Here is a 15,595-nt window from a genome sequence, read left to right on the forward strand (position 1 = left end):
GCCCAAGGTAGGTTTTAGTTAAGTCAGTATGCACTACAAACAACAACAGATGCCTTTTCTAGCCTTCCCTGCTGATTTAGACATACATGTTAGTCTATGCAGCATCTATGTTAAACCCTAGCTTTTCGTTCAGCTTCGGAGTAGCTTTTATGACTGAAATTCTATCTGTAATATCATAATACCATGCAGATCGATATATGTGTACTTTGAGATTACATAAATTTGCCTAATAGAAGTATTTTGTCAAACTGGAGACTTTAAATATGTCAACGTTAATGCATTAGATGAAGGCTAGTTGGCTCAGGAGAGGAAAGTAGAGTTAAAAAGCGTTGTCAGTGACTTGAACTGCTGTGGACATTGATGTTTGTCACGTCATTAAGCCAAATGTAGAACTGTACCCTGAGAGCTCACAGTGTCATGGTATTATAACATTATTTTGAACAGATGACAACAGGGACAGGAGAGACGCGGCAGAATTTGAAAAGGACAGCCCGGACCGACCAGAACCTGAAACAGGAGATGAGTCAATGCCAGTGCAGCTTCAGCCAGGTCAGCACTGAGGCCTGTCAGGGCCAAAGGCGCAGGGAGAGATATCCTTCAGACCTCCACGTTTCTGGTTAGAGTGGAGAAACAGGAAGAGAGACATGCAGAGCAGCAGTAAAGCTGAAACTGATGAAATTCTCAAAATGCAGCGTTATGGAGGTTAGATACCATGACGTGTCATTTTAACCAGCTTGATACAGACAATTATCTGTTTTACATGCAAACTGAGCTGTGTATATATTTTACTCCACTTCTGCGAGAGATGTGGTGCTGTCTCTGGATCAGTACGAGGGTACTGAGCAGCTCATGTAATTCTGTACTTTTAATTTTTTCTGAGTCACAATGACTGCTCCTCTGAGCAGTCACTGCCAAAAATGCCTTTTCTCATTGCCTGGATACTCATTTTGGAAACGACATGCTCATTTTCAGCAATTATAGCAACAGCCTGTTACCTTATTTTCAACATTTTATTAGTTGTTTAGCTTTACATGAATTCTGTGATTTTCAGTGATGTGTAGCCTTGTTTTGTGATATTATTTTAAAACGTGTTAAAAAAAAAAAAAAAAAAAAGTCGTGGGGTTTCCCGGAAAATCAGGAATCTCAGAGACTGGCTAGACACCTCATGATGGATGCAGGGAATGCCTGCCAGAATTTTCCCGACCGTCTTTGAAGACTGTTCATGAGTGGACTTTGAAGGGTGCTGTTGTTTACTCCATCCTTGTATCTCGCTGTGAAAAAAAGCAACATAAGTCGTAAAAAGGCACCACTTGCTTTAATTTCGAGCGAATTTTTATTGTAATGCGTTTTTAATGTGATTTTAATGTGTTATAAATATAACAAATTAATCATGATGATATATTTAAAGAAATATGTTTACAAAGACACTTGTAAATAGGCTCAAAATTGGACAATGAGTCCAACTACAACATATCAATAAGTCAAAACCCCCCCCCAAAAAAACCTAACAAAAGAAAGGTAGTAGTGGTTAATGAAAGCAGGCTACACACGGTGCACATCACAGTTCTGGCAAAGATGTATGAAGAAGAAGAAGAAGAAGAAGAAAAAAAAGGTGGCAGATCTTTGGCAGGTTTTCTGAGAGAAAAGAGAGAAAACTGAAGAGTTCGGGGGGGGGGGGGGGGTGGGGGCAGGAGAATGGAGGGCAGTCAATAATACTGCTCCACTGCTAAGAGGAGGAGAGCTCTTTATCCATTTTAAGACCAACTGCCACACTCCTCTATATCTTTCTCCCTGATCAAGTCCAAGTTCATCTCCTTGGGCCTGTCAGAGAGGCCCTAGTTAAAGGGCACCTCCTGGCAGGGTGGCGCAGGCAAAACCTGTGGATATAGTCAGGAGCACTTTACCTTTGAGAGACACAATCTCCAGCTCAAGATAGAGAGAGAGAGAGAATGAGAGAGAGAGAGAGAGAGAGAGAGAGAGGACGAGAGAGAGAGAGAGAGGACGAGAGAGAGAGAGAGAGAAAGAGAGAGAGAGAGAGAGATTTGAGCTCAACAGAGAGAAATTCCATCTACAGAAAGACAGTGAGCAGTAGCAGTGAAGTCACTGCCTGGACTTCACTGGGACTTAAAAAAAAGAAAAGAAAAGAAACAGTGGGCATCATGTCCAGACAGCAGCAGTAAGGCCAGAGGTGCTGTTTGAGAAGCCAGTCGTGTTGGAGCCAGTGTTAATGACCCTCATGAACGAAGGAGGAGTTATTGTGCTAATTAAACACAAAACATCTGTATTACAGTCAACACAGGCATAACACAGTTTTACACTTATCGTTTTACACGCTAGAATCTAAAACTGGCAATAATGTAGTATTTTTCTCAAACACACCAAAAACACTTGGTCAAGGAAACCCATAAACAGATATTGTTTGCTTTTTAGTTGCGCAGGTTTTTCTGAAGTGTAATCCTATGTTAAATGACAGTCAAACACCCCCATACCCCCCACCCCCACCTCCCTGTATATTTGCTTACTTTTCTAATTTATTATTCCTTTTGTCATGCGGTTCCAGTGAGTTCAGCGTAACATAGCTAACTTAGCTAACATAGCTATATTGTAAAGTGTATGTCAGACACAACAATATACGCATGACTCACCAAACTCACCAAACAACAAAAGGCAAGTGCAAGCAAGACTGTGTTTATACTGTGAAGTGAAGAAGAAAACAGATTCTGTATTTCTGTATTTTTTTTTTTTTTACACCAAATAAACAAAACTTTAAACTGGATAATCTCGAAACTCTTTTGGATCACAATAATACATGCTCGTAAATTCTCCAACGATCCTACGTCTACAAGCTTGATCTGCAACAATGGGCTCCATCTTAGATCCTGCACCGTGCAGCACAAACTGAAATGCTAGTGTCTATGCTAGCTTCAGACCAGCGCAGTTATCATTTTCCCATCCAGAGCCCATGTTGTTTACATAGCAAATGAACTTACGTCCATCTGGGCGGTTGGTCGTAAAATGAGGTGTGGTCAGGCGCATTTCTGGCGCATTGCTATTTGGAATGCAACTGAAAGCCTCTACCCTTGGTCTAAAGTCAGGTGTCGCAGGTGTTTCCTTGTTATTTTAAGGGCGCAATTGAGATTTAATGTGCGCCTACATAGGCGGGTGCGAGGTGTGCGTACACCCTGGTTGTTACACACACAGGGACATGCAGCCATGCACAAACATGAAAAAGATTCAAATGAAACACAAAAAGACTACAATGTGAAAGACAATTATTGGTCATATCAAGATATGGAAAAAAAACAAACAAAAAAAAAACATTTCATAATGGTTGGTCACACTATTGGTCAGAGTTAAATGATCGCAGTGATGATGAATGAAATTTGTTAATTATTTGACCAATCATGGCAATACACAACAATATTTAAACAGATTTGTGAGGTTGAGGGTGTGTGTCAAGACTCAGCAAAACATCTGTTCTCAGATGTATTCCATCCGAACTCTTTTAAAACGACTTTTGTGCAACATCATTCCAAGACTTTGTAAGTTGAAGAAAACTTGTTATATATCGGTGCATACGTTCATGAATTCTTGATTCTCAGAGAAAAATGGAGTATCTGATTGGACGGAGGATTGGGAGACGGCGAAGGCAGAGGGTCCGTCGGCTAAGGACCACATTTCTGTCTCTCGCCGAAGAGCAGTGCAGGCGTAAACCGCGCTGATCCCGCCAGGCTATAACAGACATCTGTAATCTCCTGGCAGATGAGTTGGGGACTAATGCCTGCTGTCCCTATGCACTCCCCGTCGCTGTGAAAGTCACGGCTGCGCTACATTTCTTTGAGAGTGGGTCATTGCAGCATACCCTGAGTTCAGCTGAAGGCATATCCCAGTCTGCCGTAAGTTCGGCCGTACGTGCAGTTACCTCAAGTCTAGTCCAACATGCCTATGAATATATTCAATTTCCCATAACACCTGCCAACCAAAATCAGGCTAAAGAGGAGTTATTGACAAACTTTGGATTCCCTGAGGTTCTGGGTGCGACTGGTTGCATGCACGTGTGACTACGTACCCCAGCAGAGAACGCTCTCATATATGTGAACTGTAAGGGAGCCCATTCCATCAGCGCCCAGGTGATTTGTGTTGCAATGCGTAAGGTTACATATGTATGTGCAAATGATCCTGGATTGAGCCATGACTCTGTCATATTGACCAACTCTGCAATCGCTGCAGTCTTCCAGGGGCCCTGGATGGGTGAGTGTTAGGGGACAATGGCTATCCATTAAGGACATGGAGCAGCTGGTATGAACTTGAGTGATTTTTTTTTAAAGAATGAATTATAGCCGAATTAATTGGTGGACAACAACAGCTACGCGTCTTAGTGCAGGAACAGTGATTATGGGCCAGTGAACAAAAATGTGTCACTAATTTTTCAATCTGATTTTAGTGAAATTTCCACCATGTGGAGCTTGGATCACTAATTAGATTAATTTTGCTCAGTTGATTGAGAGTTTTGGCTTTATTCACAGTTATTTGCATAACAAAATCATGGTCTTCATCTTTTAATAGTCAAACAAAATTCTCATTGCCCACATCCACACTAATATCTTGAAGTGCATTATCCAAAGAGTGGATATTGTAAATGCATTGTTCGATTTAAAAAACGTTGTTTCAAGCATTTGATCCCAGCATTTTAAACCCATAAAGTAAAACATTTTATTTGAAGTACCATTTGCTTTGATAATATGGGGAAATAAATAACTAAAATAAACTGAGAAAAACAGATCCTACACTTTTCATAGTGTTTACTACTGAAGTAATGAGAATGGCACTGGCTGTTTGGTTGTTGTATATAATGTGCAAATGTAGGTATTATACGCTATACATTACACTCACATCCCAAATTATAGAACAATTACAGTCATTTTAGCCCACATTGTTCTACTAAATGTAGCACTTTTGTGCCAGGTGTATTTTTTTTTTTAATCTTTAACCATCCATTCGCTTTCACCGTGAACTGGAATTAGATGAGAATCACCTCTTTGATGTAAGGTTTGAGACCAAAGTAATTTTCGGCCATTTGCTGAAGTAGTGCCTAAGTGTTGATGGCTAAGAAACAGTCTATATGTGCCTTTTCAAAAAGCCCCATCAACGACAATTTCAAGCCCCAGTCTGGGGCGGAGGAGTGTGTGTAACTGCAGACTTGTAATCATCGCGTTGTTTAACTGAGACGTGACGCATGCTTTGGTGGCTGACGTAACTTGAGCGGCCATGCCAGGGTGCCAGGGCAATTCTTTTAGCCTGTGTTTTTTGGACTGACAAGGCCCTGGTGTGTGTGTGTGTGTGTGCGTGCGTGTGTCCCGTGAAACAGAGATTAACTCGGACCAAAGAGAGTTCCCGGAACAAGAAGGCGGTAAATGCCCGTGACCACACAGTCATCCTGAGATCTCACGCCGCTTCCGAGGAACAACAGCGGGGCGAGTTCCAGGCCCTCTGCAGCCCCAGGCCATCTGGAGGTAAGTAGTTCATGTGGTTTTTGTTTGTACAAGGCAGACAACACACACAGCTTCAAACTCAGCAGCAATAACTGCTAGAAAGTGTACAGGTAAACGCTACAAACCCCCGTATCATCCTGTCAGCTCTGCTCTGTGTTTGCAATCAAGCAATTTTTCAAAGCCTAGTTTTTTTTTGTTTTTTTTTTTTCTGGATTTTATGTCACACCTGAATGACTTAAGTCTTAGCTGAGCATCTAGCTGCGTGCTTACCCGATCGACCCTGTGCCTTTTGAAGACGGCAGTGCAGTCAGCAGGCTGTGTCTGTGTGTACTGTGAAATGCCTCCCCTAGAGGTAAGTCCTCTATTTCTCTGTCATCCACACACACACACACACACACACACACACACACAGACACACACACTCACAGAGCTCAGTGCCTCCTCCTTCGCTGCTGTGGACTAGTTTCTTTAGGTCCATGTAAGAATGTGTAACACGTATACCATAGGACTCACTGTGCAGTTGGGGCTCTGTTGAGCTCTATACCATCGTCCATCGGATGAATATTGACAAGAGTGGGCAGCTTGAGGTCAAACAAAGGACCACTCACAATGAGTTTTTTTTAACAGTCTTAAAGCTCCACTGAGCTCCGGGCACCATCTAAATACAACCTTTTGGCTTTTCCAACCAAGGGTACTGGAAGATGAAACAAACATATATCCACAAAAAATATTCTTCACTCCCCCACACAATCAATTGTCTTTTTGTAGAATTAAGTCATACATTTGTAGACTTACATATTGTTTCCTGTGTTCTTTAGCTTTGTGTTCTTTTTACAAATGACAATAGCACGATAGTGCTTTTGCATAATGTACTAATGTGACACTTTGCAGGTCGTAATTTCTCTCAGTGGATCTTTCTCTAGCCCACCTCTGTAGCCTACTCTTCCATCAAAGTGTCACTGGTCACAACCACATACAAAAGACTTCATTTTTTTCTTCAGTTTAATTCCCTCCCTCTCTGGGTTTTCTTTTTAATGTTTGTTCCAGTCACACAATGTGTTGCCGTGGCGTTTTAGATAGCTGACTGAACTGTGGTGTGGGATGTGACAATCTGCTCAAAAATGATACAGTGTTATAACAGACGCTCTATACATATTGACGGGGATTTAACATCAAAATGAACTGGCTGGAATGTGTGTAGCCACATTAACAGAACCTTTCATAAGGATATGATGATATGACATGATATGATATGATATGATATGATATGATACGACACGATACGATATGATTATGATATGATATGATATGATATGATATGATTTGATTGGAAATAATACTGGTTAAAACAGTCAGCCTTGGATTGGATGTATGACAAATGAGCAAATTAATCAAAGCCACCAAGATAGATATTTTGTGTTATTAGTTGGTGGGTCACAATGCAAAAAAAGAAGAAGAACAACAACAACAGCAATAACAAAAAAACATTTGGTTTGACAGTGTGGCAGATGGCCCTGTGAGATTTACTTACCAAATGGAAAATTTTCTTGCACTTAAGCTTGGCTGTAAATGTCGGACGCTAGCCTCAGGTGTCCGGATAAACGGAAGAGATCCACAAAAAAAGGACAAGTAAAAAAAAAAAAAAAAAAATTAAATAAACAGCGAGAGGCTGGTATGAATATTGAGTACCAGGCTCTAATCTCAGGGAATGAGCCCAGGCTGTGTGCATGCTGTCAGCATGCAACACGACTCTAAGATTGACTTGGTATATAAACCTTTTTTCTTTTTCTTTTTTTTTTTGGATGACTCCTGACAAGAGAAATGGACGGGCTGCTCGGAGCTGAAATAACAAGGTGCTTTAGAGTTGTGTAGTCTTAGAGCGGTGACCAAATCTCTCCTTGACTCTGCCCGTTTCCCTCACAGGCATTGTGTAGCTTTGTGTCAGTGCAATGGTCACTACGTGTAAGGTGAGTTTTCAAGCATCCGTTCACATTTAGTCATCTAAGTTCCATGACTAAGCCCTGGGTCTGTATGAAGAGAGGTGTAAGAGAAGAAGCATGAGTGTATTGACATGGGTATATTCAATGCCACCGAGCTGCTGTCTACCATTATCTCAGCGTCCCAGCGCTCTCCTTTCTTCATGCTAATTTAAACAGTGCCAGGAATCTTCCTAGAAACGTGAGCAGGATTGTCAACAGTCAACACGATCAGTACTGCAGCCGTACCGCTACCTCACTTATTTGCTTGCAACGACCCTCCAAAACAAACAAACAAACAAACAAAATTACAGTTAAAAAATACAAATACAAACAACAACAACAACAAAAAACAATTACAGTAAAAAAAATATCCTGGTGTCTGTCTCAGAATAGATCTGTCACAGGGAAATCCACAAACATGCTGATGAGAAGAGCCATATCTGTAGCAGGGAACTCAGGATTCTGGTCAGAGACAGCCATTTCTGTAGCATGTCTCCCCCTCTGATGATGACGGTGATGATGATGAAGGCTGGGTTTACTGGCACTGCCTGTACTGGATGCAGTGTGATGCTTTGTCCCCTTCACCCTCTTAGCTTTTGCTGCTGCTGTACTGAGGACAGGGTGGCTGGAGTGCTTGTTGATCCGTGGATCATAATTTTCCCCCCTGCCACTGCAGTCCAGATTTTTGCAGGGCAGTCGTTATGGATTTTCACAAGGTCTGAGTGGCACTCGCAGAAGCAAACGCTCTGTGACACGGATAAACTTTGTCCTTTTCTGATCTCGGATCATCTCCACCTTCGTGGCTTTGAACTGACACGTTCCTAGCGACTCTGTTAAGGGGGAAACACACTGATCCCTGGTCCTGCCTACTTTTTCGGTGGTGTTGGTACAAACGGAAAATAGATACGACAAGGCTGCATCCCACCCGGGCCCATGTTTTTTGGATCACCAAGGCAATCTCGAGGTTACCGGGCTTAGACTAATACTTATATAATCCTTCAATACTGATGAAAAATGTTCTTTCATGGTCGATTTACTTTTACACATAAATATTTTTTTCGCATGTTGTTTTGAAACGATAACATGCTGAATATCATGTATTTGTTTAAAATTTCCTCTTTGGAAGAAACTGTACATAATTAAACATAAACTTGTAAATAAATTAAATGAATAGAAAGCTGTAATAGTGATTTTCTAAAAAGAAAGGAAAAAAAATCAGCTGTTTGTGTATCATTCATGAAATTTTTTTGGCAGAGCATCTAATTTAGAAGATCCCGTATATACGAAATTACACTGAATTGATCTGAACTGAACTGAAGTGTTGCAATGTGTGTTCTACAGCATGTACAGGGTGACAGACAGAGAGGCACCAATGACTGTTAAAGTTCATAATATAAGTGTGGACATCAGCTCTGCACATCCCGTTTATTAAACCCATCATGCAGTACTGCTACATAAATGCGCCTATCAGAGTCTCGTTTAAGCTAAGAGGGGATCTCTGTGGCCACAGATATGGGCTAATTAGAAATAGTAACTTTTTTTTTTTTTTTTCGTCACGCTGGCACATGTCCAGTGATATTTTCACAGAGCACCCACTTCAAAGTCACCACTCATATCCTGCCAATAAAGAGCTTGGTGCAGATGATCACACTAGCAACCAGCAACCTGCTGGAACTGCACTGAAACTGGCATTTATGTTATTTCTGGGTCTTTAGCCTCTCTTCAGTCTTCTGCTGAAAGGCCAATGACATAAAACATTATTCTGAATTACCGTGAGAAAAAAGAAAAATCAATGAGACCACTCATGACTGTGATTGTAACTTAAGTGTAGTTAATTATACTCTTCAACATCTATGATGTCTAAAAAGTATCAGAAGTCTTCAAAATGATAGTATTAGAAATATCAGACTCAATTTTGAAGAGAGAGAGAGAGAGAAAATCATATATTGTATAGTGCATACACATACACAGTATAAGAACAGCCAGTTAAAAATCTGTGAATTTGTGTCAGCAAAGGGCAAAAAACTATATGCCCTGCACGCACTAAATGAAAGTTATAATAGATATAATTTAGCACATGTTAAATACTCCTTAAATTAAAGCTCATGAAAACAGTGAAAGCTTCAAGTTATAAATTTCCTTTATTTCTGTTGAATTAATACCAACTCATGGTTAATGCCAGTTTCAGCGTTTCACTAAATGCCAGTTTCAGTGTGTCATCATATATGAATACTGTAATTATATATGCTTTGGAACATATACTTATTCACACATTGCAAGCAAAAACAAAAACAAAAAAAGCAACTTGTTACCGATTACACACATTTTCTCAGTGCATCAGTCTAGAGTTTTAGATGTGAGGTGAATACTGTCAGTTACTAGCTAGTGACACTGACTCCTGCTGATTGCTTCCTCTTGGGTTTACCACACAGGGAAAAAAAAAATCCCCCAAAAATGTTCTCACTCCATCTGGGCATGTTCCTCTGCCAAACCTGGCATCTAGAATGTACTGGAAAAATGAATGGGTGAGAATGGGTCTTTGCTCAGAATGGAATTATTCTAACACGGTTAAACAATGCCCGTAGATGAAGGAGAATCTTCTTTCATGTGGCTGTCTATGAACTATTGAGGATACTTACCGTGATTAATTTTACAGGTACTGGGCTTCTTAAAGCCTTGAATTAGTTCCTGTGGCGCAACAGATGGTTCAATTAATGTTCATTTTTAAAGGAACAATGGAAAGCGAATTTTCCATCAAGTGTAATTAGGATGCAAACCCCTCTTTACCATTCTGGTCCTCCTTGTCCTCTTTATTGCCTTTCTCAACTGTGATCTAAAATTTCGGGTTGTAAATCCACACATAAATCAGTTGGTAGTAATTACACTCCTACTAACCCCCACCTGGGCGTGTTTTCTTAATGTCCCTTAATGTGCCAAAATTGACTATTTCAACTTTCACTGAAGTCATGCTGACCAAACACATTCACTTAAATGTGTGTGGTGATTTATGAAATATAGTGCATTTATGAAATCTGTTTAGCAATAGGTTATCAGATATGTACATTGTTGTTGTTGTTGTTATTAATTCAGTAAGGAGACTCCAGATGAAAATAATTCTTATTAACTTAATATTGCATATCTATATTAGGGTGAGCACAAGAGCAGAGTGCAATCTAATTATGTACTTTGCTGCTTTTTTGTGTGTGTGCGTGTGCGTGTGTGTGCGTGTGTGTGTGTGTGTGTGTGCGTGCGTGCTTCACCATGGTTTTGTTGTAGAGGTCTTTTATTCTTGTGGCTTCAGCCATTTTCTCTGCAGAGTGTAATGTGCATGTCTTTCAGAGGCAGAGTAGTCTACATAGCGCCATGGCAACAAGCCAAGGGCCTGCATAGCAAGTTATGTGTTCCACAAAGGTTATTCAAGAGGTTCATCTTCCTCTGGTGCTGTGGAGACAAGACTGCAATATCACAGCTGTCTGTCTGTCTACCCCCCCCCTCCCTTTAAACTCTCTTGCCAAAGAAGTAATACTGAAGTTGGTATTGCAATGGTAATGCTTCTATACGTTGTGAAATGTAATGTGGTTCTGCTAGATTGTGAGGGGAGCAGTGTGTTAATGTAACATAAAAAAAAAAAAAAGATGCTCAGAAAGACAGGGAGTGTTGGTTGAAGAGGTAATCTCTATGCACGCTACCTTAAAGTAAACCACAAACACAACAAGTAGATCACATACATACCGGCATGTCTTTAAAATGTGATCGTAAGATGCCTGGAGCCTTTGCCATGTGTATGTGCTACAGCTATGAGTCAAAAGATTACACAAGCTCCAACAATACTAAGTGTCCCATATTCATCTATCCATACATAAGTAAAACGTATAATGTCTCCCTGTGATTACATAGTGCTGCTATAAGACACTTCCAGAGAGACACTGGTCATCGTTTAAACATGGTGTAGCTAATCAAGACTGCTACACATTTTGCTTGTAATACAGACTTACTGCAAACGGCTGTGGTTTGAACAGTACATAGCAGGTGTTGTGGGCGACAAATGCGTCTTTGATCACGCCAAGATCACACTCTTCCCTTATTGCATTCTGCCTCCAATTAGAGCAAAATGTAAGGATCATTATCCTGCTGCCCCATTTGCATTATTCAGATCAGCCTTTGGACATGTCACTCATTAATCAGAGCTCAATGAGGGCTGTCTGAGTGTAGTTACGGCTGTCAGCTCATTACAAACTGATTTCGTGTCTTTTCTGAACCACATCACACACACACACACACACACACACACACTCTTGTCTGACCCTGTCCTTTGATGAGTCTGTTTTTTCAAATGGGTAAGGAGTCCGGCCCCATTTTTCATCGCTTTGATCGATTTAGCTGTTACCTTGCCTCTTGAATATGGTGTTTGTTTGGTTTTTTTCTTTCTGGTTTTTGGTCTGAGAAAGGGCATTTGTTTGTACATGAGCAGTAGCAGCTAATAATGCTCAAACTGGCCCATTTTCAGTCCAAGTGCTTCAAAGGGCCAGATACCTCGTCTCTGGGATTCAGAGGGTGAAGCTGAAACAATTATTTACTTTCTTTGTCTCTAGGACATGAAGTCTTTGAAAAAACAGATAGATTAGAGACATTGAAATGTTTTCTCTCATTGTATTGACTTTATGTCAGCTCTATTTTTGGCATTCCAAAATAACACCTTGATGTCCATTATCAGCACGCATAATTGCAATTGATTTTTTTTTTTTTTCACTCTCCCTCTCTCCATTCCTTTCACTGCTCTCTGGTTTTGGGGGGCTGCTTGTTCTACAATTACACTCAGCAGTATGAATAACTCTCTCTCTCTCTCTCCCTCTCTCTCTGTGTGTGTGTGTCTCATCTCATACTGTGGGAAACTGATGTTGGTCAGGGACAGAACCTTATGGACAGCACGGAATTCCCCAGTGTATAATTTCATAATGATTATGATGATTATAAACATTGTGATGATACAAGTGAAAGATAATAATTAAAACACATGTTATGTTGAAGAAAAAGCCAACAAAAACAACAAAAACAACAACAACAACAACAAAAACAACAGCAACAACAAGGACAACAACGATGAAAATGTAGAGCAGGAAGAATCTGAATGCAAACAGATTTCTGGTTTTCTGGTTCTTTTTCATTTTGCTCTTCTTCTTCCTGTGCGAAAATGAATTGGCCCATGGCAAGACACAGGAAATTGAATCCTGTGTGTAGAGTAAGGGTGAATGGACAACATAACACCATTACAATGTCAGGGCATGGGCCAATGTGAGTGGACTGAGCTTAATGATTGAATTAGCTTGCCCTGCCCTAAACAGATTTCACAACTGTAGTCAGAGGGAAACCAAAAGTAAATACATTTAAAATAAATAAATAAATAAATAAACCAATGAGACTGATTTAACCATTGAATGGACCCAAAAGCAATGTGAGGATAAGCAAACCATTGCAATACCACCTAATTAATCACATGAAAAGGTATATGAACAGAGAGTGCTTAGGTCCAATCAGCTCTGTAATTAACTGCTTGCAGATGTGTTTGCATCACAGTTCACAATTAGATCCAAACAGATGAGGCGATAATTCATATTTTACGCTTTTAGCAAGCGTTGGTATTTGGAAGGGAAGTCAAAGCTTCAGGTTGACTGTGAACCAGGCTAATGATACAAGCTAATGCTCACTTTGAAAAACATTAGATCATTTACCTTCTTTGTTGTCGAAATTTATGTGGGAGTCAAGCGACCAGAACAATGAACAGGTATAACGTTTAACGGAACAAGGCACTTTGAAGAGTTTATTTCATTTAAATGGTTTTCTCTGTCTTGTTTGATTTAGAAACTATGTAATAAGAAAAAGCTTTATACACGAAGCTTCATAAATTTTAGCTGAATGTTTCTGGAGCAGCTTTGAAAATAACAATCTCAATTCTTTACTTCTTCTTAACCAGTTCTTTACTGACTCAGCGCAAGGCAAGAGAACCGATAACACAATTCAATCCCTGATTAATAATGACAAATTCCATTCATTTTCTATGAGAATAAGCTGTCATAACTGAATAACATTTAATAAATGAAGACCGGTGACAATTTTTTTTTTTTCCTTATTTGATTTAACAATATTTTTATTTATTTATCTATTTTTTTTTTTTTTGACGTCCTCCAAAGATGAGCAGGAAGGAAGAGAGGTAGAGAGTTCCTAAAGAAGACCAATACTGATGGAGGTTCAACCATGACCGGGGGGGGGGGGAGAAAAAGAAAAAAAACCCTTCTGCGGAATACGGAATTTTCAGCATGCTTCTCAATCACCGAACGTAGCGACGCGTTTTTGAAATTCGTCTCTTAGTTGTTCTGAGCATACAAAGTTCCCTCGAATAAAGCGAGAGAAGTCTCAGAAGCAATCTTCTCAATTATGAATTATTCACCAGATATTATTCCAAAGGTCATCTTATAGTAATTAGTGTCCTGCTGTTGGCTAAACAGCCCCAAGCTACCTGATGGCCAGTTTAATTACAATTTAAAATGAGCATGCTGCTTGACACACTCTATATGTACAAGCGCCGTCTTTCGCAGATGGCACTTTGAAAACCGAGTGGGTTTACTCTGTAAAACCATGTTTGCAAAGTTAACAAATGTTCTTGTCACTGACTGTGAAATAAAAGACAGAGAGAGAGAGAGAGAGAGAGAGAGAGAGAGAGAATGTGTGATATTTATGCATACCTCAAATATGGAGTTGATGAACACTGAAAATCATTTTCAGCATGGACATATGTTTTCCTGCAATGCACACCTACATAAAATGCCCACATAGATTACCCTTGTTCTTAACATTATTTGTATACGTGTTTTGACTTATCAGTTTCTACCGTTTTTCGCATGACCGCATGTCCTCAAATAAGGTAAAGAAAATGCAGAAGGTTTGGGTGCTAATGGCTGGGTCCAGACGGGGAGGAGGCAACATCAATGGAAAAGCTGTAGCTCCGGGGACAGAGCTCTTGAGCTGTGGATTTGCCATGCTGATATGATGATCCATCCCCGAAAACTCCTGGATGAGTTCCTTTCCCAAAAGGGGAATTACTAACCTCATATGGTTCGACTTGTTTGCTCATCTCCTCCGATCCCCGTATCCGGAGGGACAGCGCTCATATTCCAGGGGAAGATGTAGCCGGCTAGGGGTCTGAAGTTAATGGCTTTGGATAAAGTACACAGTGGCTGTAATTTTCCAGGTTGCTTGTGAGCTGTACCCCTGGTCAAACCGTCTTGAACTGACAGGAGAAAAATTGGATTGATTAGCTGTGTTTCAGGATGAGGACACAGTCATATCAAATCCATATGCTGAACTGGCCACAAAGCAGGATTCTGACCGAATGTGCTTTTCTGCCTGACTAACTGGGTCCTTATCCTGGGATATTGGACATAACGTTACAATTTTACGTGTTGTTTGGAATTAGTCTTTTTGCTAAAATGTGGTGGTACTGTAATTCAATTGGACAGCAAAGTGTTTGAAGACCTGTGTTGAACTTAGAAAGACCGGTCTCTCCTGTGATCATCAACCAGCCAAGGAGACTGTTTTTTTTCAGGAATGGAAACCAGTGATGCTTCTAAATGGCTGGAGGGTGCATTTGGGACAACCTATGTGGAAGGGGGAAGAAGAAGAAGAAGAAGAAAAAAAAAGGGGGGGGGGTGTATAATTAAGTAAGCCATTTGCTTCAGTGGGGAAATGCTTTTGCTTGGTTGTTCTTCATTTATTGGCTTTTTCAAGGCTCTTCTTATCCTCCAGTGCTCTCCAGGGCTCTGTCCAGCCCTGCAAGCCTGACGCAGGGCACATAACGCAGGTGATATGCTTGGACTCACCAATTATCCCTGAGACAGCTCAGGTGGCTTCTCCTTCTTCTAGTAAAGCTCTCTCAGGTGTGCAAAACTCACCCGCATGCTGGACTATCATATGAGGAAAGAACAGTGGCCCAAATGTGGGAATCCATCTAGAATCTTAATTTACTGGCCTGCAGGACTCAACTTGAGATTCACGACTGACATTTCAAATTATTAGACACAAACAATTTCTTCTTCTTTTTTTTTTTTTTTAAAGATACACAATATTTAA

Source organism: Chanos chanos, chromosome 2, assembly GCF_902362185.1.
Source record: "Chanos chanos chromosome 2, fChaCha1.1, whole genome shotgun sequence".
In the NCBI taxonomy this organism is placed as follows: domain Eukaryota; kingdom Metazoa; phylum Chordata; class Actinopteri; order Gonorynchiformes; family Chanidae; genus Chanos; species Chanos chanos.